At 49.3% G+C, this 27,922-nt stretch overlaps 1 protein-coding gene across 1 annotated transcript in view; it reads right to left on the bottom strand.

Moving 5' to 3' along the window:
• Positions 1-7,515: 7,515 nt before the first annotated feature.
• Positions 7,516-27,922, bottom strand: part of RBM38 (RNA binding motif protein 38) — a 92,733-nt gene continuing 72,326 nt past the window's right edge. The window contains exons 5-6 of the transcript XR_012419569.1: positions 11,738-11,838; positions 7,516-9,471 (exon numbers count right to left, since the gene is read on the bottom strand). The gene's annotated coding sequence lies outside the window, so the exon portion shown is untranslated. The remainder of the gene's footprint in view (positions 9,472-11,737; positions 11,839-27,922) is intronic.

Genomic DNA, 27,922 nt, shown 5'->3' with positions numbered 1-27,922 from the left:
TGTGATCCATTTTGAGCCAAATATCACTTATGACCCAAAGTGTGGATCAACGTTCGCTTTTCCACACATGGCTGATGTATTGTTTTAGCACCATTTATTTTAAAAACTATCCCTTGTCCCTTGACTTCTCTTTGCAGCTGTGTTAAAATGTATTGACAGGCATGGTGGCTCACGCCTGTAATCCCAGCACTTTGGGAGGCTGAGGCGGGCAGATCGCCTGAGCTCAGGAGTTTGAGACCACCCTGGGCAACATGGTGAAACCCCATCTCTACTAAAATACAAAAAATTAGCTGGGTGTGGTGGCGCACACCTGTAGTCCCTGCTACTCGAGAGACTGAGGCACGAGAATGTCTTGAGCCCTGGAGGCAGAGGTTGTCGTGAGCCAAGATCATGCCACTGCACTCCAGCTTGGGCTACAGTGAGACTTCATCTCAAAAAAAAAAAAAAAGGATTGGCCACATGTGTGGGTGTTTTAGCTCCACCCTTTCCCAAGCTAGCCCCTCATCAGAACCAGGTTATCTTGATGATGACAGCGTATAGTCAGCCTCAAACTCAGACAATGCAAGTCCTCCAGCATTATTCTTCTTTTCTAAAGTTGTTTTTGGTGATTCTGAATCCTTTGCCTTCCCGTCTAAATTTTCAAATCCACTTGTCAATCTATGCAAAAAGAAAATGTTGCTGAGATCTTTGGGGGAATGAATTTATAGATCAATTTGGGAAGAGTTTTACACTTTAACAGTACTGAGTCTCCCGATCCGTGAACACAGGAGTGTATCCCTCCAATCATTTAGGCCTTCTTTGATTTCTTTCATCGTTGTTTTGTATCTATCGTAGACATCTTGCACAGATGTTGAATCTGTATCAAAGTTTCTCATGGATTTTCCTTCGGGGAGAGTGCTATTATAAATTGTACTGTTTTTGCAATTTCAATTTCTCGTTTTTTGGCGCTAGTATGAAGAAATACAGTTAATTTTTGTTCATTGACCTTGTAACCTGCAGCCTGGCTAAACTCACGTGTGAGTTGAAATTGTTTATTTGTAGATTCCTTAGGGTTTTCTATATAGATAATCATGCCATCTGCAAATGGAGACTATTTTATTTTCCCGTTTCCAAACTGTGTGTGTCTGTTTTAATTTCTTGCCACATGGCACTTACTAGGACCTCGGATATGATGTGAATAGGAGTGCTGCGAGCTGACATCTTTGCCTTGTTTCCACTTGAGGAAGATCATTGAGTTTTTGTCATTAAGTATGATGCTAGCTGTTTTTGTAGGTACTCTTTTACATTTTATTTCAATAGTTTTTGGGGAACAGGTGATTGCTGGTTTCATGGATCAGTTCTTTGGTGGTGATTTCTGAGATTCTGGTGCACCCATCACCTAAGCAGTGTACACTGTACCCAATATGGAGTCCTTTATCCCTCACCCCTCTTCCACTCTTCCCCCTGGCCGAGTCCCCAAGGACCATTGTATCATTCTTATGCCTTTGCATCCTCACAGCTTAGCTCCCACTTATAAGTGAGAACATACGATATTTGGTTTTCCATTCCTGAGTTACTTCACTTAGAATAACGGTCTCCAACTCCCTCCATGTCCAATATATATATACCACATTTTCTTTATTCACTTATTGGTTGATGGGCATTTAGGCCAGTTCTATATTTTTGCAGTTGCAAATTGTGCTGCTATAAACATGCACGTGCTGTGCAAGTGTCTTTTTTCATATAATGACTTCTTTTCCTCTGGGTGGATACCTAGTAATGGAACAGCTGGATCAAATGGTAGTTCTACTTTTAGTTCTTTAAGGATTCTCCATACTGGTTATACTAGTTTACATTCCCACCAGCAGTAAGTGTTCCCTTTTTATCACATCCACACCAACATCTATTTTTTTATTTTTTAAATTATGGCCATTCTTGCAGGAGTAAGGTGGTATCTCATTGAGGTTTTAATTTGTATTTCTCTGATAATTAGTGACATTGAGCATTTTGTCATTTGTTTGTTGGCCATTTGTATATATATATTTTTTTTTTTTGAGAATTGTCTATTCATGTTCTTTACCCACTTTTTGATGGGATCATTTGTTTTCTTCTTGCTGGTTTGTTTGAGTTCCTTGTAGATTCTGGATCTTAGTCCTTTGTCACATGCATAGTTTACAAATATTCTGTCGCACTCTGTGGGTTGCCTGTTTATTCTGATTATTTATTTTTCTGTGCAGAAACATCTTAGTTTAATTAAGTCCCATCTATTTATTTTTTTGTTTTTGTTGCATTTGCTTTTGGGTTCTTGGTTATGAACTCTCTGCCCAACCCAATGTCTAGAAGAGTTTTTCCGATATTATCTTCTCGAATTGTTATGGTTTCAGGTCCTAGATTTAAGTCTTTGATCCATCTTGAGTTGATTTTGTATAAGGTGAGAGATGAGGGTCCAGTTTCATTCTTCTACATGTGGCTTGCTAAGTATCCCAGCACCATTTGTTGAATAGGGTGTCTTTCCCCACTTTATGTTTTTGTTTGCTTTGCCGAAGATCAGTTGGCTTTAAGTATTTGACTGTATTTCTGGATTCTCTATTATATTACATTGGTCTACATACCTGTTTTTATACCAGAATCATGCTGTTTTGATAAGGATGGCCTTGTAGTATAGTTTGAAGACTATGTAATGTGTGCCTCCAGAGTTGTTCTTTTTGCTTAGTATTGCTTTGGCTACACAGGCTCTTCTTGAATGTAAATGGCCTAAATGTTCCACTTAAAAGATACAGAATGGCAGAATGGCTAAAAATCTACCAACCAAGTATCAGCTGTCTTCAGGAGACTCACCTAACACATAGGACTTAAGGTAGAGGGGTGGAAAAAGATATTCCATGCAAATGGAAACCAAAAGTAAGCAGGAGTAGCTATTCTTATGTCAGACAAAACAGACTTTAAAGCAACAACAGTGGGGGAAAAAAACACAAAGAGGGACATTATACAATGGTAAAAGGATGAGTCCAACAGGAAAATATCACAATTCTAAATATATATGCACCTAACACTGGAGCTCCCAAATTCATGAAACAATTACTACTAGACTTCAGAAATGAGATTGATGGCAACACAATAGTAGTGGGGGACTTCACTGTACTCCACTGACAGCACTAGACATGTCATCAAGAAAGTCAGCAAAGAAACAATGGACTTAAACTATACCCCAGAAAAACGGACTTAACACATAGTTACAGGTAGATAGATACTTAACAGATAGTTACACCAACTACACAATAGACCTTCTCTTCACCATCACATGGAGCATTCTCCAGGACAGACCACGTGATAGGCCACAAAACAAGTCTCAGTAAATTGACAAAAATCAAAATCATCTCGAGTACTCTTGTAGGTACTCTTTTTTTTTTTTTTTTTTTTTTTTGAGACGGAGTCTCGCTCTGTCACCCAGGCTGGAGTGCAGTGGCGCAATCTCGGCTCACTGCAAGCTCCGCCTCCCGGGTTCACGCCATTCTCCCGCCTCAGCCTCCGAGTAGCTGGGACTACAGGCGCCCGCCACCGCGCCTGGCTAGTTTTTTGTATTTTTAGTAGAGACAGGGTTTCACCATGTTAGCCAGGATGGTCTCGATCTCCTGACCTCGTGATCCACCCGCCTCGGCCTCCCAAAGTGCTGGGATTACAGGCTTGAGCCACCGCGCCCGGCCCTCTTGTAGGTACTCTTTATCAGATTGAGGACATGTTTTAAAATTTCTATTTATTCTATTTATTTTCTCTTTACTCTCTCCATATTTATATTTACTTATTTCTATTTTATTTAAATGACTTATGTCTTTATATTTTAAATGGGTGTTTACTATTTATATAGTTTCTTTTTCATCCAGTCCAACCATCTTTGTGTTTCCATTGGTATATTTGGACCACTTACATGTAATGTTATTATTTATGTAGTTGTATTATTTTCTCTTTTTCCTTACCTCTTTTTGTACTACTTTTTATGGCCCATCAGAGCCTCGGGCTGTCTGCTGTTCCCCAGGGGTGACCACATGCTGTCCTCTGTGGCTGTGGTGAGAATGGGAGTACAGTGCTTCATACAGCCTGGCACAGCAGGCAGCAGAGGTGGGCCCCTGGCAAGTGCTCTCCTCCAATAACCCGCTAACAGTGGACTTTCAGCTTCTCTGTACTTTGTTGGGGGAAGCAACTCCAAGCCATGATGAACATCAGAGCACACAGCAGGCCCCAGTGAGCAAACTGGACAGGACTGAAGTCAGTGGGGTCTTTTGTTAGGACCCAACAAGCTGGCAAACAGGCTTCCACTGCTCTTGACAGTATCCTTTTTGTAAGTGGAAGGAAGATATACATAAAATTGGCCATCTTAGCCATGATAAGTACTGTTCAGGGGTGTTAGGCACATTCCCCTTGTTGTACTCCCAATCTCCAGAACTCTTTTCATCTTGCCAAACTAAAACTCTGTCCCCATTAAACATTAACTCCCTATCCCCCTCCACCCAGGCCCTGGAGACCTCCATTCTCCTTCCCAACCCTTATGAATTTCACTACTCTATGTGCCTGGGTTATTTCACTGAGGTTCATCCATGCTATAGCCTGGGTCAGAATTTTTTTACCCTTTTAAAGGTGAATAATTTTCCTTTGCATGAGGGGGATCACATGTTGTTTATCTGTTTATCTATTGATGGACACTTGGGTTGGACAGTTCTCATTTTAAAACTTGAAGTTTAATTAAATGAGAATGAATCAACACTGGAGAGAGAAAGCATCTCCTCAGAGGGGAGCGAAAGCCCCCCAATCCTGGTGCACATGCCCCAAGGACCACAGCACTATTGAGAAGTCGCCAGAACGTGACAGAAGACAAACTGAAATCATGTGTCAGGGTGGGGCTCTGTATTTGTACTGACCAGGGGAGGGTCATCCGGGGGCCCAGCTCTGAGAATGTTCCCGACCTGTCTGGAGTCATGCCCCCTCCTGCTCTGCTCCATCCTTCCACAATGCAGCAGCCAGGCAAAACAAAGCTCGTGTTTCACCAGGCCCCATGGTAAATGCTGTTGGAACCCCTCAAAGTTTTCTGAAGACTGGTTTTGTTCTTATTACTTAAGATTCAGGCCAGGCGCAGTGGCTCACGCCTGTAATCCCAGCACTTTGGGAGGCTGAGGCCGGCGGATCACGAGCTCAGGAAATCGAGACCATCCTGGCTAACACGGTGAAACTCCGTCTCTACTAAAAATACAAAAAATTAGCTGGACGTGGTGGCGGGTGACTGGGGTCCCAGCTACTCGGGAGGCTGAGGCAGGAGAATGGCGTGAACCCAGGAAGCGGAGCTTGCAGCGAGCCGAGATTGCACCACTGCACTCCAGCCTGGGGGACAGAGCAAGACTCCGTCTCAAAAAAAAAAAAAAAAAGATTCATCTAATCCATCCCAAGACTTGCATTGCTGAAACAGAGTATAGCAGAAACACATGATTCTCACCCATTTAGGGACTGTTCGCACGTCCAGACACATGACAGTCAGTGTATTAGTCAGTTTTCACACTGCTGATAAAGACATACCCGAGACTGGGAAGTAAAAGAGGTTGAATTGGACTTACGGTTCCACATGACTGGGGAGTCCTGGGAATCATGGTGGGAGGTGAAAGGCACTTCTTACATGGCGGTGGCAAGAGAAAATAAGGAAGATGCAAAAGCAGAAGCCCCTGATCAAATCATCAGATCTCATGAGACTTATTCACTACCCTGAGAACAGTATGGGGGAAACTGCCCCCATGATTCAATTATCTCCCACCACATCCCTCCCACAACACGTGAGAATTATGGGAGTACAATTCAAGATGAGATTCAGGTGGGAACACAGAGCTAACGTGTACGAGTTAGTAAATGACAGCAGAGAAGCCCACTTTCCCGTAAGTCAGCGAGCCTGTCTTTATAAATGGCTCAAAGCAAGGGCCAGGCGCGGTGGCTCACGCCTGTAATCCCAGCACTTTGGGAGGCCGAGACGGGAGGATCACGAGGTCAGGAGATCAAGACCTTCCTGCCTAACACGGTGAAACCCCGTCTCTACTAAAAAATACAAAAAAGTTAGCCGGGCGAGGTGGCGGGCGCCTGTAGTCCCAGCTACTCGGGAGGCTGAGGCAGGAGAATGGCGTGAACCCGGGAGGCGGAGCTTGCAGTGAGCCGAGATCCGGCCACTGCACTCCAGCCTGGGCGGCAGAGCGAGACTCCGTCTCAAAATAAATAAATAAATAAATGGTTCGAAGCTTGCCTTGTAACTAAAAAAAGAGGAGAAAAAAGGGTCCTTTTTGTCCCTGACATATGAAAGCCAGCATTTTCTGAGGCAGTTGCCTTCCCTGAGCGGGGCTGAGGGCCGGACCCTGGGCTCCTCCCTTCCTTGACCCTCCCTGCCCGCACCAGGCCTCGCGTTCTCTGGGAAACTGAACTGGACCCTGCTTTCCCGTCAAATCCAACAACTGCCCATCAGCTCAGGATGCCTTGCATAACTATCTGTAGCATTTGCTCCCCAAATTTACTTGAATAATTTTAAAAGAAAACTCTACTGTTACCAAAAATGGAAAATCATTTTCTTAATAAGTAGGAGGGATCCCCCAAAGTGAATGCATTGAACCCTCCTTGTTTTTTTAACTTCTGTTGGAGACTGGAGCACAGGAGGCTGCTGGTGGAGCCTGCCCGAGTGTGAAAGTCAGGCTCACCCCTAAATAAGAAACCTCTTTGGAATCAGAAGGATTGGAAACTAACTGGAAAGGGCAGACCTGCCTCAACTCAGGACTCTGTGTTTTTAAGTACTGTAGCCGTGCACTTCCAAAACTCATCTTGCAAGGCTGCAAGCCACTTAGAAATGAGTGCTCAAAACAGAAGGCTTGAACGTGAGGGATGCAGGCTACAGGGCATTTCTGTCCAGCCACCTGCAGGGCCTTCATTCAGCTGAGTTGTCCGTGAGCACTGCACAAGAAGTGCCAATTGCAAGGCTAGTCCAGGGCTCCGGAGTCAAATTAAAACTGTGTCCCACTTCCTGCCCCACCGCTAGGTGACATTAAGCCCTAGACTTCTAGGACCCCGATTTCCTCAAGCCAATCAATACATGTTCATTGAATGCCCTTCCTAGCTACCAGGGAAACGGGGAAGAGAAAATGTGATTCTCACTGTAAGGATGCCGAAGACCATCCCCTCTCCTTCCCCTCTCCTTCCCGTTTCCTTCCGGTTGCTTGGGGTCCTGCAGAGCAGGTGCCCCGCTGCCTGTGTTACAGGGCTTCTCTCAGAGGCCTGCTGGGAAGCAACGGCTTTGGGGGGATGCCTGTTTGTAGCCTTTGCCCATTTCCATGCTGGTGGATTTCCTGCTATCTAGAGGACGCACAGGAATGCACATCTAGACCTAAAGCATTTCCTTCCCCCAAATGCAGCAGAGGTGGCAACCCCAAGAGCCTCGGGAATGGTGAAGTGCAGTATGCTAATTAGGGAGTGATGTGTCCTGAGGAGCTATTATCTCTGTTTTTAATATAATTCCTTTAATTATACATTTGTATCATTTAATTTTAATATTGACCATATTTAACAACACATATGCAAATAATCTCGCCATCAGCGTTTGTGGGTTCGTTTTGGTCGGAACCGGGTGGCACACACCGCTGCCTGCTGAGCCTGCAGATACAGAAAGTTCTACAGTAACTCCCCGGACACAGCCCAGGGCAGGGGCTCAGGCAGCGCCTGCACTCTGTTCTCCCTGCCTGCTCTTGGTTGCGCCCTCTCGTGTCACTCCAGTCTTAGCGAGGCTCTCCTCTCCTGCTGGCACAGAGGTGGACAACAGTCCCAGGGGGTCCCTGGGGATCCTTGGGGATCCCAGCAGAAGGTCTCTGGCCTCTGGATCCCAGAGATGTCCTGAGCCAGGGGCCATACAGTGCTCAGTTTGCTCGGCCCTGGCCACTCCCCTCCCCCGGGTCTGGAGGTGGAGGGCAGCATTGTGTGGACGAGAGCTGGGGACAGGAGTCCCAGGGAACATCCGGTGGCATTAGAGAACAGAGGGCTGTGACTGTCCGGCAGTCAGAAACATGGAGGGTCCGCCACAACCTCAGAAGCTCCTGGTCGAAAACTGTGCAATCCTGTTTCAGCATTCTGTCGGAGGCTTTACAATCTGGAGATATTTTTAAACCTTTTGGTGCTTGGGGTTGTCAGATTTCGGAAGTAATACACACTTGTTTAACAGGGGAAACGGTAATATTCATGAGGGTGAGTTAATCGCCTCCACAGCTCCTTCCTCCCCCACCTGCGGGGGCTCCTTCCACGCCCGGCTGCTGGCTATGCCGACTCAGACACACGTGCACGGTGCAGGGGTTGCTTTGCGTTTGCTGACGTAGACCCAAAACACACACAGGATTCTGCACCTGGCTTTTTTTCACTGTGCAGTAAAGCTTGGGGTTCCCTACCAGAGAGAGCCCTGAAAACAGGAGGGTTTGCTCTCGCTAAACTGGAGACTGGGAGCTTTTCATTCATTGCTCTTCCTGAAGGCGTAGAAGTGCAAAGATCTCTTGAGATTTCTAAATTTGGTCAGAGTGTACAGGGCCGTGCAGGGTGCCTGTGTGCTAAAAATACCAGCCCGGGTCTGGGGTGAAGGCTGCGTGCTCAGAGAAGGGGCTGTGGGGAAGATGGCTGGAGGCACACCTGGGGTCCCAAACAAGGCTGCCTCAGCCTCCTCCTAGGGCTGAGGCCTCCCCACACTGACATCCAGGCTGCCAGCCATGCATATGGCACAATCATGGCTTAGGGAAGCTGCCCCAAATTGAGTAACCCTTCACCTGAGATCCTACACCCAGGGGTTGAACACCACCTCGGGATTGGGATCCTATCTAGGACTCACCCGCACTGACATTTACTTATTTCCAACTCACTTTTTAAAATCAAATGCATTTATATTAAAGTAAAATCTCACAGTGCTACAGTACATAGGAAACCTTATCACTTGTCATAAACGATAATGATAGGTAGATATAATATATCTCATATATAAACTGATAATAGGCCAGGCGCAGTGGCTCACACCTATAATTGCAGCACTTTGGGAGGCCGAGGCAGACAGATCACCTGAGGTCAGGAGTTCGAGACCAGCCTGTCCAACATGGTGAAACCCCGTCTCTACTAAAAACACAAAAATTAGCCAGGCATGGTGGCAGGTGCCTGTAATCTCAGTACTCAGGAGGCTGAGGCAGGAGAACTGCTGGAACTCGGGAAGCGAAGGTTGCAGTGAGCTGAGATCACGACATTGCACTCCAGTCCAGGTGACAACAGTGAGACTCTATCTCAAAAAAAAAATTAAAAATTTTTTTTAAAAATTAGTTGGGTGTGGTAGTGCACACCTGTAATCCCAGCTACTTGGGAGGCTGAGGCAGGAGAATCCCTTGAACCCGGGAGGTGGGGTTGCAATGAGCCAAGATCGTACCACAGCACTCCAGCCTGGGTGATACAGCGAGACTCCATCTTAAAAATAAAATAAAAATAAATAAATAAATAAATAAATAAATAAATATTATCATTACTGTTATTAACATTTTTGAGTGTTTGCTCTGGGTAGGCACTGTTCTGATACACTAGCATATTAACTGGTTTAATCCTTGCAACAGTCCCTGGGGGACGTCCAGCATTGCCGCCCCCTCCTAATATCCTCATTTTAGGAAAGTAGTTTAGGGCCTTAAAAAGACACATCGCTACTAAACCAAAGACAGGGATCACTGAAATCGTAGCGAAACACTGCTGGTGGATTTTGAATCTGAATTTACTTCTGCATTTGCTTTATTCATTCATTCACTGATTCCCTCATTCATTTGTTCAGCAAGTGTCTGCTGAGAACCCACTCTGTGCCCCACACTGGGAAGGCGGGTGAGTGGGTCCTGTCCCAGCCCTCCTCAGTACAACAGGCACAGTGTGGTGGGCACTTTGGAGCCACAGGGTGGGTGGGGAACAGGGTCCCAGCCTAGGCAAGGAGGGTGCCGCTGCGTCAAGTTTCTAAACTTTTAAGGATGAAAATAGGTGAAATAAGGGAAGAAAGGAGGAGGACATGGCAATTCAGGTACATTTTTTAAAAATGGGTGAGGCTGGGCATGATGGCTCATGCCTGTAATCCCAGCACTTTGGGAGGCCGAGGCGGGCGGATCACGAGGTCAGGAGATCGAGACCATCCTGGCTAACACAGTGAAACCCCGTTTCTACTAAAAATACAAAAAATAGCCGGGCGTGGTGGCAGGCGCCTGTAGTCCCAGCTACTCGGGAGGCTGAGGGAGGAGAATGGTGTGAATCCAGGAGGCAGAGCTTGCAGTGAGCCGAGATCACGCCACTGCACTCCAACCTGGGCAACAGAGCAAGACTCCGTCTCAGAAACAACGGATGAAGCAAGTTTCATGTCTTCGTTGGATACCCCTATTGTTAACATACCGGAAAAAGAATTTAACCTCATTTTCTTTATCTGTAAAATGGAAACAATGGTACCAGTTTCAAAGGATAACGTCAGATTTTTGTTTTGTTTTGTTTTGTTTTGTTTTTTGAAACAGAGTCTCACTCTGTTGCCCAGGCTGGAGTGCAGAGGCATGATCTTGGCTCATTGCAACCTCTGACTCCTGGGTTCCAAGCGATTCTCCTGCCTCAGCCTCCCGAGTAGTGGGGACTGCAGGCGTGGGCCACCGTGCCCGGCTAATTTGGATAACATCAGTTTTAAAACATTACAGCTGTGCCTGCCACAGAGTAAATGCTCAAAATATGTGACTAATCATAATCATTATTTTTATTACTGTTGTTGGCAAATGATCATGTTTTCCATTTACCATAGCTACGTTATAAAGTTTATTGTTTTCATATATTTGATTTTTTAAAGTGTGTTGGCAGTGGCAGGCTCTCGGCGAGTTTAAGCTCTTATCCGTGTGACCATCTTCACCCTCGTTTGCATGCGTCCTGGAATTTTATGAGCACAGCACACCAAAAAATTTACTTGCAATTTCCCCCATGTCCCTTTTGTCTTCCTGAGGCTTTATTTAGAAAGAAGTGGAAATCCAAGCCCCTTCTTGTAAACTAATAGCAGTTCATTTATTTGATGGGGGATTTAAATTCCTTACCAAATGGTAAAAGCAACCCAATAACTAGCAATATTTCTAAGCAGCACAATTCACAGCGCGGGACTTCCTGCACCTGATTTAGACGGCAGAATATTTGTCTTTCATCACCGAAGTCTCTCTCAGCAAAGCAAGGCAGTTTTGCAAGATCCTCTACCCAGAGCAACCAGACTCAGTTCGAAGAAGTTTAATTTTGCCTCATCTCTGTCCACCTCCAAATGTGTCCAGCACGTGTGGAAGTGTCTGCTCAGGGAAAATTAAAACTCTAGAATGTTGGTTTAAATCCAGTGACAGAAGTTAGAGCTGGACTCTGAGTCAGGCCAGCCTGGCCTATTCCAGCCACCGCCTCCCATTTGTAAGGAACACCAAGCTAGTCACCGCCTCCCAGCTTCATTTCCTCATCCTCTCTCCGTGCCTCAGTTACTCTCTCTGGAAACAGGCTGCCTCTGTGACTCCGGAGATCTTGAAATGAGATCATTCAGGGACACCCGCTTAGTACAGACCCTCATATTTAATTAGTGGTAAGCAAGTGTTTCCTATCATCATTGTTACTATTATTATTATCGTCTGTAGAGTGGGGACAAGCTCACTGTGGCTGCAAGGTGACCTGGGAATTACAGGGAGCAACACTGGGTGGCACCTACCCTTTAAAAGCAGCTCTAGAAATCTGGACCAAGCTGTGAACAGGCATCCAGGGTGCAGCAGGGAGTGAATGAAATGCCAAAGAAGAGATGTCTCAGAAGGGCTGTAAAAGGAAAAGAGAAGGGAGGCTGAGGAGGGTGGAGCACTTGAAGTCAGAAGTTCGGGACCATCCTGGCCAACATGGTGAAACTCTGTCTCTACTAAAACCCCATCTCTACTAAAAATACAAAAATTAGCCGGGTGTGGTGGCGCATGCCTGTAGTCCCAGCTACTTGGGAGGCTGAGGCAGGAGAATCTCTTGAACCCAGGAGGTGGAGGTTGCAGTGAGCCAAGATCATGCCACTGCACTCCAACCTGAGCAACAGAGCGAGACTCTGACTCAAAAAAAAAAAAAAGGAAAAGAGAATCCTTAGGAAAGAGAATGGGACTGCAACGGCGGGAGAAAGCAGGGTGCCCCTCCCCACAACACACACGGCCAAGCGGAGCCCACGGCCTATACAACTGAGATGAGAGCTGGGTGGGGCATTCTGCTGTCGCCTGTCATGGTCATAACAGGAATCGCAGTTACCAGAGCCCCTGTGGGATGTCCCAGGCACCCCTTAAGCCAAGCAGTTTACACCAATTGTGTTGGATTGATTTCATCTGTAATCTTCATACCTGCCCTGGGAGCAAAGTGCCATCATGATCCACCTTTTACAAATGTCAAAAGCAAGGCACAGAGAAGTTAAGAAACATACCCTAGGTCACACAGCTCCAAGGTGGAGCTGGGATTTGAGCCTGGGCTGGGTGATGCCAAAGCCCACCTACTCGACTGCCCCGGATCTGCCCCCAGCTGCCTTCAGAGTATGGGTGCTGATGGCCCCCTCGGCTCTAGGCCTCAGCGGAAAACCACCCTTGGCCATTTGGTGTTTAACTCCCAGATTCCATGCTGTCCTCTGGTGCGGCTGGGATCAGGGTTGTGAGGTGTTTGCTTGGGCCTTGGGTGGGAGGGGGCGTGTCTGGGGACGTGCGTGCCAGAAAGAATGAATGGCCTTGGGAGTGGGACAGAGACAAGCTAGGGAGGCAGGGACCCCCGACAGGCCTGAAACAACGACGGCTGAAGCTGGGCGGGGAGAGGCCCAGATGGACCCAGAGGTCTCCTCGGGGTCCACAGAAGGAGGATGCTATGGACACAGCTTTCCAAAGTTTCCTTGCCACCCCAGCTCACAGCTACCCTTCTGTGTCTGCACTGGCTATTTAAAAAAATTCAGATCTAGCAGAATTTGGAGCATAATTTCCAAATGGCAATTCTGTTCCTAAAACTGAATCCAACCTGTTGCCTAATATAATCCCAGGGGCTTGTTTCTGACCCTCCAAAGAGGTCATTCCCACAGCCCTGGGACCTGAATTCTGCCACCGACCCAAGTGAGCAGGAAATGGGCTCTCCCTGAAAGCCACCAGGAGGAACACAGCCCGGCGGACACCTTGACCTCAGCCCTGTGAGTCTATTTCATGCTTCTGGCCTCTAGAACTGAAGGGGAATAAATGTGTGGTGTTTGAGTCACTACCTTTGTGCATTTGTTACAGCAGCAATAGGAAACAGGTGCATTTCCTCTGTTGATTTTATTAATAGAATGTTAGTAATTTGCTGGCGTTGCTGGAGTTGGTGAGTGGCAAGCTGGGAACTTTACAGTCAGTTCGTCCACAGCCTTCACCCGAGTCTGACCAGGAGGAGGGACCCGGCTCAGAGGAGGAAGGACGTTTTCCAGGGCCCCTCAGGACCTGAAGCCTGGTCAGTCTGACACAGAAGTTACCCCACTCAGGCAGTACCCACCAGTGTCTCTACATCTTGATATGATCTTGATATGGTCTAAAAATGAGACAATTCTTAGACCCATAGAAGGATTCTACTGAAGAAGACACTAAAAACCATTTAATCTGATTTTAGTTATTTTGAAGATGAGCAAAAAGAGGCCCAGAAGGATTAAGCAACTTGTCCGAGGGCCGGGCGCAGTGGCTCATGCCTGTAATCTCAGCACTTTGGGAGGCCGAGGCAGGCGGATCATGAAGTCAGGAGACCAAGACCATCCTGGCTAACATGGTGAAACCCCGTCTCTACTAAAAATACAAAAAATTAGCTGGATGCGGTGGCGGGCGCCTGTAGTCCTAGCCACTCGGGAGGCTGAGGCGGGAGAATGGCGTGAACCCAGGAGGCGGAGCTTGCAGTGAGCTGAGATCATGCCACTGCACTCCAGCCTTGAAGACAGCGAGACTCCGTCTCAAAAAAAAAAAAAAAAAAGTGACTTGCCTGAGAACGCATAGCCAATCTCCTTAAATGGAATGATGCTGTTCCATTCAGTTCCTCCCTGTAGCCGGAACAGACCTGACCGGGCCGACTACAACACTATCCACTCTCTCTCTTGCCCAAGTTGTAAGACCCCCAGTTTTCAGTTTTCAGGGGGTTGCATGGCCACCCAGGATAAAGACTACATTTTCCTTGCAGAGAGGTATGGCCACATGACACAGGGAGGTGAGCGGAAGTTTTCTAAAGTATTCTTCAAAGGAACAGGGGACATCCTTCTCTGTTCCTTCCTTCTTCCTGGCTGGAAAGAAGATGTGATGGCTGGAGCTCACGCAATAACTTTGGACCATGAGGATGGCAGAGTCGTGAGTCACCCTAAAGACTTTGTGGAGCCTCCTCCTGGCCCTGGAATGCTGCCCCAGACTTCATTTTTATAGGAAATAAAAATATGCCAGGAGAATTCAGTTTCTTTTTTTAAAAGCTATTGTGATTTTTGCTTGTTTTGCTTTCTGCCCCTTGTAGCCAAACCTCATTTAACCAATAAAGGAAAATATTCAAGTGACAGACCTTCTGGGAGAGAAAGATGTGATGTTTCAAAGACAGCTTCTAGTAAAGGCTCAATGCCAGCCTCCCCCTCCCACCACGACTGCTGACCCTTCTAAGATCCCACTGTGGCCTGCTGCTGCCAAAAAATGGCAGAAATTGTGCCAGAAAGTGCCAGAAATGGTGCCCTGTCTGCATGGTCCAGGATGGTTCACCCCCAGCTCGGCCCTCCTTGTGCCTCTAAGAGTACCCCCCAGTGGCCTGATGCCAGCCACAGGACCATCTCCAAATACTAACCACAAGGGAGGTGGGAAATGGAGGGTGCGTTCTGGGCCTCCACCTGCTGACACTCAGGGGCTTGTTACTATAGGAAGAACGGATCCTGGAGCCGTCTAAGAGTCCTTGCCTCATGGGGGCTCAACAGCTATTGGGTAGACATCAACTTGATGAGCAAATCCCCTTCTTGTCCCCTAGGCCAAAGGCTGTACTTCCCCAAACTCATCCTCCTGCAGAGAAGCAGATATTGAGATCAGGGTTGTACCAGAAAATCCAGGCCCTCTGGTGTGTTCATACTTTCAGATGCTCAGGGACTAGCTCAGAGCTCAGGCTCTGCAGTCAGAGGGCCTGAGTTCAGATTCTGACACTGTCTCTTATTTAGCTGGGTAGGTGCATTCATTTCCAGGGGCTGCTGTAAACTGCCACAACTTCAGTGGCTTAAAACAGCACAAAGTGATTCTCTTATCGTTCTGGAAGTCAGAAGTCTAAGATGAGCTAAAATCAAGGTGTTGGCAGAACTGCGTTCCTTCTGGAGGTTATGGCGAAGAATCCATTTTCTTGCCTATTCTGGCTTCTAGAAGCCTGCATTCCTTGGTTCATAGCCTCTTCCTGTATATTCAAGGCCAGAAAAGACTGGTCTTGTCTTTTTCATTCTGACACAGACCCTCCTACCTCCCTTTTCCACATTTAAAGGACCCCTGTGATTATGCTGGACCCACCCAGCAACCCACAATAACCTCCCTCTCTTAAAGGCAGCTGACTGGCAACGCTAGATCTATGTGCCACTCAATTTCCCAGCCGTGGAAGGCAGCACATCACGGTTGCAGGGATTAGAACATGGACATCTTTGGGAGCTGTTACTCTGCCGACCTCGGCAAGCTTTTGAAACCATTTTACCTCCCTGAGTCTGTTTCTTCGCCTCTAAGAAGAGAATAAGAAATATCTAACTCCCACGGACATTGCAGTGAAGAAAAAATATAATGGACCTGAAGCAAGGGCCTCAAACTGGCCACCCACAGGCTCCACCCAAGCAATGAGCATGATTCGCCTCCCATCCAATCTCCATGAGTTGCTAATATTTTTTAACTGGCAAATTTCACATTAAAATTCAAATTTCCTGTTTCTCTTTACTGATAGGAGGATCTTACCCACTGGATCTGCTTTCTGGGGTGTTGACAATCAGCTGCACTTAGCCGTGGCTGCCCCTTTGGGACGGGCCGTGGTTCCCCAGTTCACCACAATCCCAGCTTTTCCCTATTGTCTCTCCCTCAGTCCACTTCTTCCAATTACACGCCCTGCCCGGCCCCCAGAGGGAGCTCGATTTGAGACATTTGCAAAGAAGCGTCAGCAGGCAGAAGCAACTTCATAAAGGATAGTTAATATTATTTCTATTAGCTAAGATCCATTAACAGGGCAATTCTCAAGTTTGGCTGTGCATTAGAATTCCCTAGGGAACTTTAAAAACTGCTAGTGCCCAAGCCACACCTGCATGAATTACACGGGAACTCTGGGATAAGGCCCAGTTCAGGATTGCTACAGCTCCTCAGGGATTCTGGCCAGGGCATTTTCAGACACTCCCTGGGAGCCAGAGCTCAGGCAACGTGGAGCAGACAGAGCTGATGTGCAAGGCTGTGAGGTAGAACTCACCTCCCCAGTGTCCCCCGCAGGCAGAGAGGAAGAGAGGGCCAGCATGTGGATTGTGAAACCACTAATGAAACATGCCAGGCTGCGACAATGAGCTACGGCTGTCTGCACATCCGCTTCCTGCTGTGAAGAGCTGAGGGGCTGCCTGGACGCTTGTGGAAGCTTCCCGAACTCAGTCAGTCCTTCACAGAGCAGTAGGGGCGAGTCCACGGATTCCTTTCCTTCTCTCTGTACACTCCCAAGACGTAGGAACCTGTGAGGCCCCCCGGCTGCTTGTGCAGTGATCATCCTCCTCCTGCTCTTTATTCCAGAGATGGGAAATCCCTGCTGCATGGGTACCTGAAAGTTCTGGCAACTCGGATGCAGGATCAAAATGTGGTTCCACTATTGGTGATGAACCATAAGCCATACCATTTATCATTATTTATTATTATTATTATTATTAGAGACAGTGTCTTACTCTGTTGCCCAAGCTGGAGTACTGTATTAGTTCATTCTCATACTGCTAATAAAGTCATATCCAAGAATGGGTAATTTATAAAGGAAAGAGGTTTAATGGACTCACAGTTCCACATGGCTGGGGAGGCCTCACAATCATGGCAGAAGGCAAATGAGAAGCAGTCCCGTCTTACATGGCGGCAGGCAAGAGAGCTTGTGCAGGGGAACTCCTATTTATAAAACCTTCAGATCTCGTGAGACTTATTCATTACCACAAGAACAGTATGGGGGAACTCATACTGTTCAATTATAACCCCGCGATTCAGTTATCTCCAGTTAGCCCTGCCCTTGACACGTGGGGATTATTACCATTCGAGGTGAGATTTGGCTAGGGACACCACCAAACCATATCAAGTACAGTGTTGTGATCACTGCTCACTGCAGCCTTGAACTTACAGGCACAAGCAGTCCTCCCACCTCAGCCTCCCAAGTAGCTGGGACCACAGGTGCCCAACACCACACCTGGCTAATTTTTAATTTTTTCACTATGTTGCCTAGGCTGCCATTGAGCCTCTGGGCTTACGCGATGCCCCTTCCTTGGCCTCCCAAGGTATCGGGATTACAGGTGTGGCCACTGCTCCAGCCCCCATTTATTAAGTGTATTGAACAAATATTTATGGAACGCCTGCCGTGTACCAAGTGCTATTCTAAGTGCAAGGGATAAAAGGGATGGAGTCCTTGTCTAAAGGACTTGGTGAAATAGCAGGTGGCGCAGAGGGTGTCCGTGCTGTGGACGAAGCGCAGCAATGGGAGCAGGGAGCTCTAGGAAGAGGAGGGTGAGTTAATCATTTCTTAAGGGGGTGCTGAGAGAATTTGACAACTGAGCAAAAGGAGAGTCTTGTGAGAGAAGGATTCCAGGCAGGGGACAGCAAGGACCTGGGGTAGGTGTGGAAAGGAGGCCTAAGGACTATAGGCCACGCTTGCCCATGGGACCTTGATCCAGGATTCCAACCGGTGCTCACCTAATCCCTAAGCCCAGGCTCTGACCCGCATGCTCAGGTGGTTTTGCTCCATCTCTGCTGAAGTCTAGTTTGGCCCCTCTGCAAGGTCAGAAGTACCACCGTGGCTGCTCTGGTTAGCGCCCACCCTGAGGGCCCACCCAGTCCATCCTGCTGCCCTGTAGGGGAGAGGCAGAGGCTCAGAGGGGACAAGCCACTGACTGGGAGGCCGAGGGGCCTGGATAGGCCTTGCTCTTGTGCCATCCAGCATCGCCCCGGCTCTGGAAGTGTCCTTTGGAAAGAACAGCCTGGGCAGCCAGAACTTCCTTCGTGACTCCCTCGCAGGGAGGGGGAGAGGTGAGGGCCAGACGCCTTTGCTCTTCCAGACAGCCCTCACAGACAGAATGGTCCCCTCAAGCCAGGATGTCCCCGTGATCCTGGGGGCAGCTCCACCTCTGGGGGCGCATAGCCCAGGCGCCCCGGGCCCACTCAGAAGGCAGACACCTGGGCCAGGGCAGGGGACTGTTCCCTGTTGGCCTCCGAATTCTGGACAGTTGGCTTTTGTGGGGAGGCTGCAGGCCCCAAGCCCATCTCCCATCCTCACCCACCCGAGCATCACCCTGGAGACAGAGGGGAGACCCTGGGAGTGTGGCAGCTGCCACTCCATCTCCATCGACCAGTGCGGCCATGTTAGACTCATGTGTTAAAGGAAATAGTGAGGTCAACCCAGAAACGTGAATCCTTGTTACCAGCTCCCACCCCCTACAGTTTAGATTCCCGGGGCAGGAGAAGCTAAACGACCCCCGCTCCAAACCCCCACTGGGCACCTGGCCAGCACAATTGTGCCTGCCCTGGACATGAGGGGAAATGGAAACAAGAGGGGAGGGAAGAGGAAAGGAAAGGGCAGAGAGAGAGGATGCAGGGAAAATGAGAGAGAAGGGAAGGGAGGGAGGGAGGGAGGGGAAAGTAGGCTGTGGCTCTCCCTGCACTGCCCCGGAGAATTAAGGCTTCTCTCCTGCCCTAGATGGGGGTTCCTAACTCAGCCCCCTTGCAAGACCCCAGCAGCTGCAGCCTCGCCTTCCTGAGCAGGGGACAGGACCAGTGCTGCCACCCGCCTGGGCCTGTGGGTGCTGAGCAGCTCCTGTGCACGGACAGGGAGGCTCCGGTCCAAAAGGCAGGTGAGACTCGGCTAGGGTCAGGCGGATGTTGGGCAGATGTTGAGAGGTCAGGGACCGCCGGCCCCCACCCCTCCCACAGAGATCACAGCCCCCTGAAGGAGACTGGCTGGTTGTCCTTGGAGCCAGGCCTGCAAAATGTATTCATGCCACTTCCAGGAACCTCACCTAAGGAGAGAGAAAAGTGGGGAGAGAAGGGGAGGGGAAGAAGAGAAGAGAAAAGGGAAGGGAAGGAGGTTGTGGGTGCAGAATTCCAGAGCCCTTTCAGATAACAAAGGACTATTTAAAATGACCGAAATCTTCAGCTGAGAGGCTAAGTTAAGGGTGCAGCCTGCGGGTTCAGCTGATTTAACCCAGCCCTGCGCTCAACCCTTTCGGCCCTCATCTAATGGAATCCACACAGTCACCTGGGAGGTAGGTCCTGTTCCATGTCACAGATGGGGAAAGAGGCTCACTGGCAGGAGGAAGGCTGAGGGCCCAGGGCGCTGATAGCATCGCCTCTCACACTCTGGTCAGCAAAGCTGTGAAGCCGTTGTGTTCACCTCAGGACGGTGCCAGCAGCCAGCTGTCTGCACTCTTGACAACATTCCTTATTCTTCCTGTCACTTTAAGGCCCCTGGACAGACCAGATGCACGACACCCAGGTGGATCAGGAAGCGAATATGTAAACTTGAACCCAGGTGAGCTGGTGGGGGGACTCTAGCACCCCCTTTTCATTTAAAATGTTCTTAAATCAGCTTTAAACAAAGCGACTGTGAGAGGCTGAGTTCATTTCATGGGAGAGTTCTTTGCATGGAAGGTAGAACTTTCCACCTAGCTGAGACAGGAGTTCAAAGTGAACCTCATGCCTCATTTGACAGGGAGAAATCTGGCCGCCCTTTGCCACGCAAGACTCTCCTCAAGCAATCCCTCCCACCCCACCCCCAGCCAAGTCATCCCAGGGCCAAGTTCAAATGTCCCAGGGCCAGGCAAGCAAACTTCTGTGGGCCAGTGGCCCGGGCAGAGACAGGAGGGAGTGCTGTGTGTGTGTGTGTGTGTGTGTGTGTGTGTGCGCGCGCGCGTGTGTGGAGGGGTACATTTGCATGTGCACTGTGCCATTATTCTTACATAGAGCTGCTAATTTGCAATTTTCAGCAACATTCTTCTCTGCTGGAAGAGCAGCTGGGCTTGCTCGGGGGCCTCCATCTCCCTCTGGATTAGCTGTTCTGGGTTCCCTTCTCGGTCCTCCTCAGAACAGTGTGTCTCCCCAAGGCTTTTCACGACCCAAAATAGCCAGAGGCAGGCTATTTTTACAGGACTCTGATAGAAGCCAGGCCAGGTGGGTGCTGGAGTCGGAATCCCTAATTGTCCTTTATCATCCAGCCCTCAGCCATCAGAGCGGGAGGCTGGAGGCACTCGAGAAGCCCCAGGAATGTTCCCACTGGCGACTGTCTGGGGAGAGTCAGGGCAGCCCATGGCCGGCTATAAAAAGGACACTCGGGCAGGTGGGAGCCAGGCACAGGCAGTCAGCTGAAAGGAAGCAGAGCCCTCCAGCGCCCCAGTCTGGGCTGCTCCTCTCCCAGAGCCTACGGGGCTCATTTCCCTAAGATTTGCCTGGCAGTTGTCTGGGGGCCTTAGTCAAAGCGCATGCAAATTCAAGCTCTGTGCCCCAAGGTTAACCCTTGATAAGTACTGTCCCTGAGAGCCCTTAACACACGCCCTGGGGAGTGGGGAGCTGGTGTTCTTTCATCCCCTAGACACACATTAAGCGCCTACTGTGTGCAAGCAGTGTGTGAGGGGCTTGGTTAGCAGGGTGACCCAGACAGCCTGGGTCCGATGGGGCTTAGGCCGAATGGGGAAGATGGCAATACAGAACAATTCAATGTCTGCTGTAACTGGTGATTCTAAGTGCTAGGATGAAATTTAAATCAGGATCATGCAAGAATGTTCTTAGCTGTTTATTTATAGTAGCTCAAACTAGAAACAATCCAAATGCTCATCAACAGAGTTTGGAGAAACAAAAGGTGACGCAACAGACCATGGAATATTCTAGATGGATGAGAACACATGAGGCACCCAGCCACGGGGATGCATCCCCACACACAGTGTGAGCAAAAGAAGCCAGACCAGGAGAACATACTGCACCTCCACACCCGGACCGCCCCAGAGCAGGAGAAGTCACCATGTGGAGTTCAGAAAGGGACCGTGGTTGCCCTCAGGAGGGGAGTGGCGACCTGTGGGCACGATGGGGCTCCTGGGATCATGTTCTAGTTCTTGATCTGGGTGCTGTTTACCCAGACGTGTTCACTTTGTGAAAATTCACTCATCTGGTTTCTTAAATGTTGTACACTTTTCTGTATGTATATTTCACAATAAAAAGTGTTTATAAAATACTGAAGCAGGGAAAGGGAGATGGAGAAGGGTGGTACAGGAATTAGGACTAAGATAAAATACACAATGCTCAGTTCAATTTGCATTTTAGATGAGCAGTGAATAATTTTTTAGTATAAGTATGTCGGAATATTGCTGGGCTGCCGGTGTTTCTAGGAGCCGCTGCCCCGGGAATGTGGGCCCTATCCCAGGAATCAGGCTTCCTGAGGTTTACAAACAGCACCGTGGATACCCTGCGGAGATGCACATCCCTGGTGGGACAGCAGATGGGCTAGGCTGGGATGTAGCCCGGGATGTGAATCCAAGGGTTCCAGAAGCACGCTGGGCAGCCTGGCTCTGCACAGAGAGCTGTAACTTGGTGCCAAAGAGCAGGGAAGCACCAGCAAGCTGCCCACAAGGACATCCTGTGTTTGCTGGAAGCCAAATGGGAACACCACACAACAGAACTGGAACAGTGTCACTGGAGCCTCACGGACAATCCCACGATGTCCTTCCTGAGTGCTCAATGAATGGTGTGCAGCTCTGTTATGATGAGCAGCAGTATTTATTGAATGCCTACTGTGTGCCAGCCCTGAACTACACGATCCTAGGACTTAACACAGAGTAGCTGCTTCATAAAAAATTGATCAAAGGACCCATTTGATTCTTACAGCAACCCTCTGAGGGGTCTGTCACAGCCCCTCCACCTACCGTTTGGGTGGTGGTTCTGGAACCCTCCCCTCTTTAAGCCTCCATTTCCATATCTGCAAAGCAGAGGTCATAACAGCGACCAGCTCACTAGGCAGCTGCACAGTGCTCCAGCCTCGGCCCTACTCACATTTGTGCTGGATCATTCTCCGCTATGGGGTGGAGCTGTCCCATGCCCTGTGGGGGATTTGGCCGCATTCCTGGCCTCTACCCACCAGATGCCAACAACATCCCCTCCCTGGGTTCATTCCCTTTTCTTCACACAGGGTCTCTCTCTGTCGCTCAAGCTGGAGTGCAGTGACAATCACAGCTCACTGCAGCCTCAATCTCCTGCGCTCAAGGGATCCTCCCGCCTTAGCCTCCTGAGTAGCTGGGACTACAGAGGCACACCACCACACCCGGCTAATTTTTATTTTACTTTTCTGTAGTGACAGGTTTTCATTATATTGCCCAGGCTGGTCTCAAACTCCCGGGCTCAACTCATCCCCCCACCTTGGCCTCCCAAAATGTTGTGATCACAGGCGTCAGCCACTGCACCCAGCCCCACCCCCAGATTGGCAACCAAAAATGTCTCCAGACATTGCCAAGTGTCCCCTGGAGAGCAGAATCACAGGTTGAGAGGCACGGAGTTGTTATTTAGGATTAAATGAGTTTTGTATGGGAAGCACTTAGAAGACGGTCCAGCACCTAGCAATCACTGCCAAACTGAACACTCAAAACCTGCTGGGACTAGGATGTGGACACAGGTCCCATCTCCTGGCAAAGCCTGTGCCATGCCAACGCTTCTCAAATCTGGCTGTGCCGGAGAATGCCAGGGAATCTTAGAAGTGCAGATTCTGACCCAGAGGGTCAGGGTGGACCAGAAATACCACCTCGGTACAAAGTATTCATACCGCTTCCCTCCAAGGCCCCTGCTTGGAGCAGTTTGAGTCAAAAGCACTATGTCGTGCCCTGAAGTGCTTAGGATCCAGGGTGGGGGATAAAAAGGACAGACAGACAGGTGTTTATCTAACTCTTTTCTTTTTGTGCGTGCTTGGAAGTTTTCATAATAAAAATGTGGGATGCGGTGGCAGGGAAGGAGAACACACCTCAAACCTTCTACATGAAAATTCAAATCGTTCAACAACGCCCTGCAGGCTGGTCATCTGTGTTTGTAAATAATGTTTTATTGGAGCCAAGGCTGGATGTAGGGAGGGCAAGCGAGGCAGCGGGGGGCAACGGCAGTGTTGTATCCTGACTTTTGATATTTTGTACATCATGGATTTTTTGCGTTCATTTGGCATGAAAATGGTATTTATGTTGATGATTCAACTTTCTGTGCCTGAGGGAAGGTCCTCACCCACCTTAAATAGCCCCTGCCCTGCTCGAAGCGCTCTAGAAAGGCTCCAGAAAGAAACCCAGGCCCTGAATAGCCACTGCTCTGGGTCAAAACCCCACTTCTGCCCCCTACTGGCTGCATGGCTTTGGGCGGCAGCCTAAGTTCTGGGGACCTCAGTTTCCCCCTGTGAAATGGGGCCAGTAACACTCAAGCCACCACCTGGCAGGGATATTGTGAGGATTAAATAATATACACAGAAGCTTCTTGCGGGTCTTAAAAATACTCGTTATGTCACCTGGGAAGCAAAGGCAAGTTCAAATCAATGCCATGAAAGTCACAAAGATGCAGGGAAAACCTGCCAGGTGCTGGGCTGGGTCATTGAAGGTGAATCCTGAAATGGGTTTGAGGAATGAGAGGATCAGGATGGACTGGGAAATCCAGGAAGATGTTCAGGCAAAGTGTTTCAGAGCGAAAGGCTTAAGGGAAGGGATTTCTGAGGCAGGCGGGACCCAGGCGATGGTGTTCAGCGAGGCAGCTGGAGAGTTCCCCAGCCCTGGCCAGTACGGAGATCCCACGTGTTTGCCAAGGAGCAGCTGACGCCCATTCTCACTATGACCTGGTGGGTCACGAAAGTCCTTGCCTGGCCTGGGTAGCAGTAGGGGACCAGTCACTCATGCCAGCAGGACCCTTCCTGCATCCACACCCCAAGCAAGCAAAGAAGGACTTCTGGAACACAATCCTCACGGCAACCCTGCACCATTTTGCAGATGGGAAGGTGAGCTTTGGAGAGTCTGGGCCAGGAGGGAAGGAGATCCGGACCAGGAGGCCTGGGCACAAGAAACCAAGTGAAAATATAGAGCAGAGGATTTGGCCATGGGCGGTGGAGAGATAAGGAGCCAGGGGTGGTCAGCCCGGGAATCTTCAGCCTCTGATGCCTAGTATTTACAACCCAAAGGACCTGCGCAGGGTCTGGAGGGCAGCAGGAAGGAGTCGGGCTATGCCAAGTCGCTCTCTGGATTGGAAAGCGGCGGATTCCTTGGTCTGGGTGATTTCACCCTAAACTACCCGAGTAGTAGTCCCAGCAGGTGTCCTTTGTAGTACAGCAAGTGAGCCAGAGCTGGTGCACGCCAGGCTGCCTTCCCTTCATGTCCAGAGTGATGAATTGCACAATTCCAGTGGGCGCTGGGTCAGCACCAACACACAGGGCTCCATAGTATGTCAGCATCATCTCTCTCGCATTTCCCAACAACCCTGTGCTATCAGTACCATTATTATCCCCTTCTGCAGACCAACACAGGGAGGCTTGGAGAGGCGGGTGGCTTGCCCGCTCAGTGGCTCACTCAAGGTCAGTGACTTGCTCAAGGTCAGTGGCTAGTACTCAGTGGAGCGAGCTTTGTGGCAGCTCTGTCGCCCTCAGAATAAGTTCTTAACCCTGGTCTCTTCCCCACTAGCATCTCCCCTGAGGACTCACTTTTAGCCAAATTTCCCCCAAAAGACACGAAACGTTCTTTTGTACCCTCTGGTTTCTCCTGCCTGTGTGAACTGGAGGCTGTGCCTTGGAAGTCCCTGGGACTTAGTTCCCAGGACACACACCAGAGCGTTCCACCAGCTTCCCCCGTTTCAGCCTGACAGCTTTCTTTTTTTTTTTGGGGGGGGGGACGGAGTCTTACTCTGTCGCCCAGGCTGCAGTACATGGCGCGACCTCCACTCACTGCAACCTCTGCCTCCTGGATTCCAGCGATTCTCCTGCCGCAGCCTCCCGAGTAGCTGGGATTACAGGCACCTGTCACCACGCCCAGCTAATCTTTTGTATTTTTAGTAGAGATGGGGTTTCACTATGTTGGCCAGGCTGCTGTTGAATTCCTGACCTCATAATCCACCCGCCTCAGCCTCCCAAACTGCTGGGATTATAAATGTGAGCCACCACGCCTGGCTGAGCCTGACGGTTTTCTACACACCCGGGGGGGAGGCACAACCTCCAGGAAATCAGGCCGCTGCATCGTTCAATGTTTGTGACGAGGTCTAATTTCATCAAGGAAATTGGTCAAGACAGATTGCAGGATGTCAGAAAAGTTTCCTCAAAGATCATGTAGCAAGGGAGGTAGCGATGGGGGCGCCACACCCGCCAGAGACAGGGCCTGCAGGAAGGCGGCCGGCAGAGCCAGAGGACCCGGAGTGCAGGAAAATGTTAACATTGTGCTGTCGATGGTCACGGGGAGTTGGCACACAGCCCCGCCGTGCTACACTCAGCTGAGACGGGGATGTGCACTTCGCTCGAAGGACAGGTGGAATAATAATAATAGCAATTTATGGTGCCTGTATTAGCTTCCCATGTCTACTGTAAGAAATCACCACCAAGTGGGTTGCATGAAACCTATTATCTCACAGTTCTGGAGGCCAGAAGTCCACAAGGAAGGTGTAGACAGAGTCACACTCCCTCCAGAGCTCTAGGGGAGGATCCTTCCTGGGCTCTTCCAGCTTCTGGGGACTCCAGGTGTCCCAGGCTTGTGACCCTATTGCTCCAATCTCTGCCTGTGACTTCAGTAGGCTGCTCCTGTGTGTGTCTCCTCTTCTCTTCTCTCCTAAGGACACTTGTCATTTGGTCTTGGCGCCCACATTAATCCAGGGGAATTTCATCTTGAGATCCTAAATTATATCTGCAAAGACACTTTTCCCAAATACAGTCACATTCGCAGGTTCCAGGGGACCATAGCCAATCCCCATCAGCCTCCCTCAGAGTGAACCACAGGGGTCCCTTTGGCGTGGGACCTCCACGACTCTGAGATTGAGTGAGACAGATTGCAGGATAGTGCGATGTTACCATCTTACCACATATGATGGCTGAGATACAGACACACATCCCATAAGAAATAAGCAGTATCGTTGACATTTCCAGAATTTCTTAAAAGTAAAAACAAGGCCATGTGGGTATTATGTACCCTCTACTGATACGATGTGACAGAAACCCATCATCCTGGTCTAACCATGATGAAAACATCAGATTGGAGGGCATTTCGCAAAACATCTGAGGTGTACTCCCCGAAACGGTCAAGTTCATCAAAAGCAAGGAATGGTAAGAAACTCTCACAGACCAGAGCAGCCTAAGAAGACGTGATGACTGAATGGTATGTGGTGCCCTGGATGGGATCCTGGAACAGAAAGAGGACATTAGGGAGAAACTGGTCAACTCCAGATAAAGTCTGGAATTTAGTGAATCGTAATGTAGCAATGTTGATTTCTTAGTCTGGACAAATGTACCCTGGTCATCGAGGAGGATGATAACATTATGGGAAATTCAAGGGAAGTGAGGCATAAACGAGGATTCTCTTTACTGCCTTTCGACTCCTCTTCAAAGTTCAAGGTCACCCCTTGAACTGCTCAAGGAGCCCCAGGGCGCTCAGAGATACCGAAGTATAGAAAGCAAAAAATGGAAACTTCCTTTCCAGTCTTTCTTCCCCAAATCCCACTTCTTTGTAAATAAACTGTGGTGTGTGTTTTTCCTCACCTTTGGGGAGCTCTTTGGAAAGCTTCTTCCAGTGTCAGAAGGTGTGTCCTTTGGAAGGAGTCCCAGATTGAGGGGTCTCTGGAAAGATCCCAACTTGGCTATATTTCAAGTAACAGAGAATCCACAGGGTCCGAGCTCCCATGGGCACAGGCCCTCTGCCTCCTCACACTACCCCGTCGAGCAGGAACTGTCAGTAGCCCCGCTTCCAAGAGGAGAAAGCCAAGGTCCTGAGTCCCAGCCAGAGCAGAGCCAGGATTCGGGCCAGGACTCATCCCCTTCCACTGGGTAAAAACCCTTTCTCTTCCTCTCCCTCTCTTCCATCACAAAAGTCATGTACAGTCAGTCCTCACTTACCATCTTTGACAGGTTCTTGGAAACTTGGACTTTAAGTGAAAGACTGGACTCAAGGCCATCTGGGTCTCAGGCCTCAGCCAGGCACTTAATTGGTGTCCTCCTCTTTCCGGACCAGGAAGTTGTTTTAAAAAGCTCCCTTAGAACCCAGCCCTGGGAACCCTGGCACAGTCCGTCCCTCCCGTCCCCAGGGAGGCCAGGAGGGGATGTATGCCAAGGTCCAGGCCAGATCCTGGCACTAACCACGTGTGGTCCCCACCGAGGCATCCCTGTGGATGGTCACCCCCCATCCCAAGCACTTTGGGGACTTATGCTGTCTAGGGAGGGGAGGAGGATGTGGGCACAGCACACCCTGTCCTCTCCCTGCCTCCTCAGAAGGAACTTCTGCCCTTTGTGGACTAGGAGGTTCCGGGCTCTGCAGCCTGGGTTCAGGACTGACTCTGAACCAGAATGGATGAACTGCCCCCAGCAGGCCACAACAAGGGGCGTCGCTTGGGAGAAAACAGACATTACCGAATTGTTGGTAAGAAACCCGTGGTGGGGCCGCCGAGGGCCAGGACCGGCTGTGTAATTTGCAGGGCCCAGTGCAAAATGAAAAAGA

This window comes from Macaca fascicularis, chromosome 10 (assembly GCF_037993035.2).
Source record: "Macaca fascicularis isolate 582-1 chromosome 10, T2T-MFA8v1.1".
NCBI lineage: Eukaryota > Metazoa > Chordata > Mammalia > Primates > Cercopithecidae > Macaca > Macaca fascicularis.
Note: the sequence above shows the minus strand (reverse complement) of the source record. Positions and strands in the feature narration are given on the sequence as shown.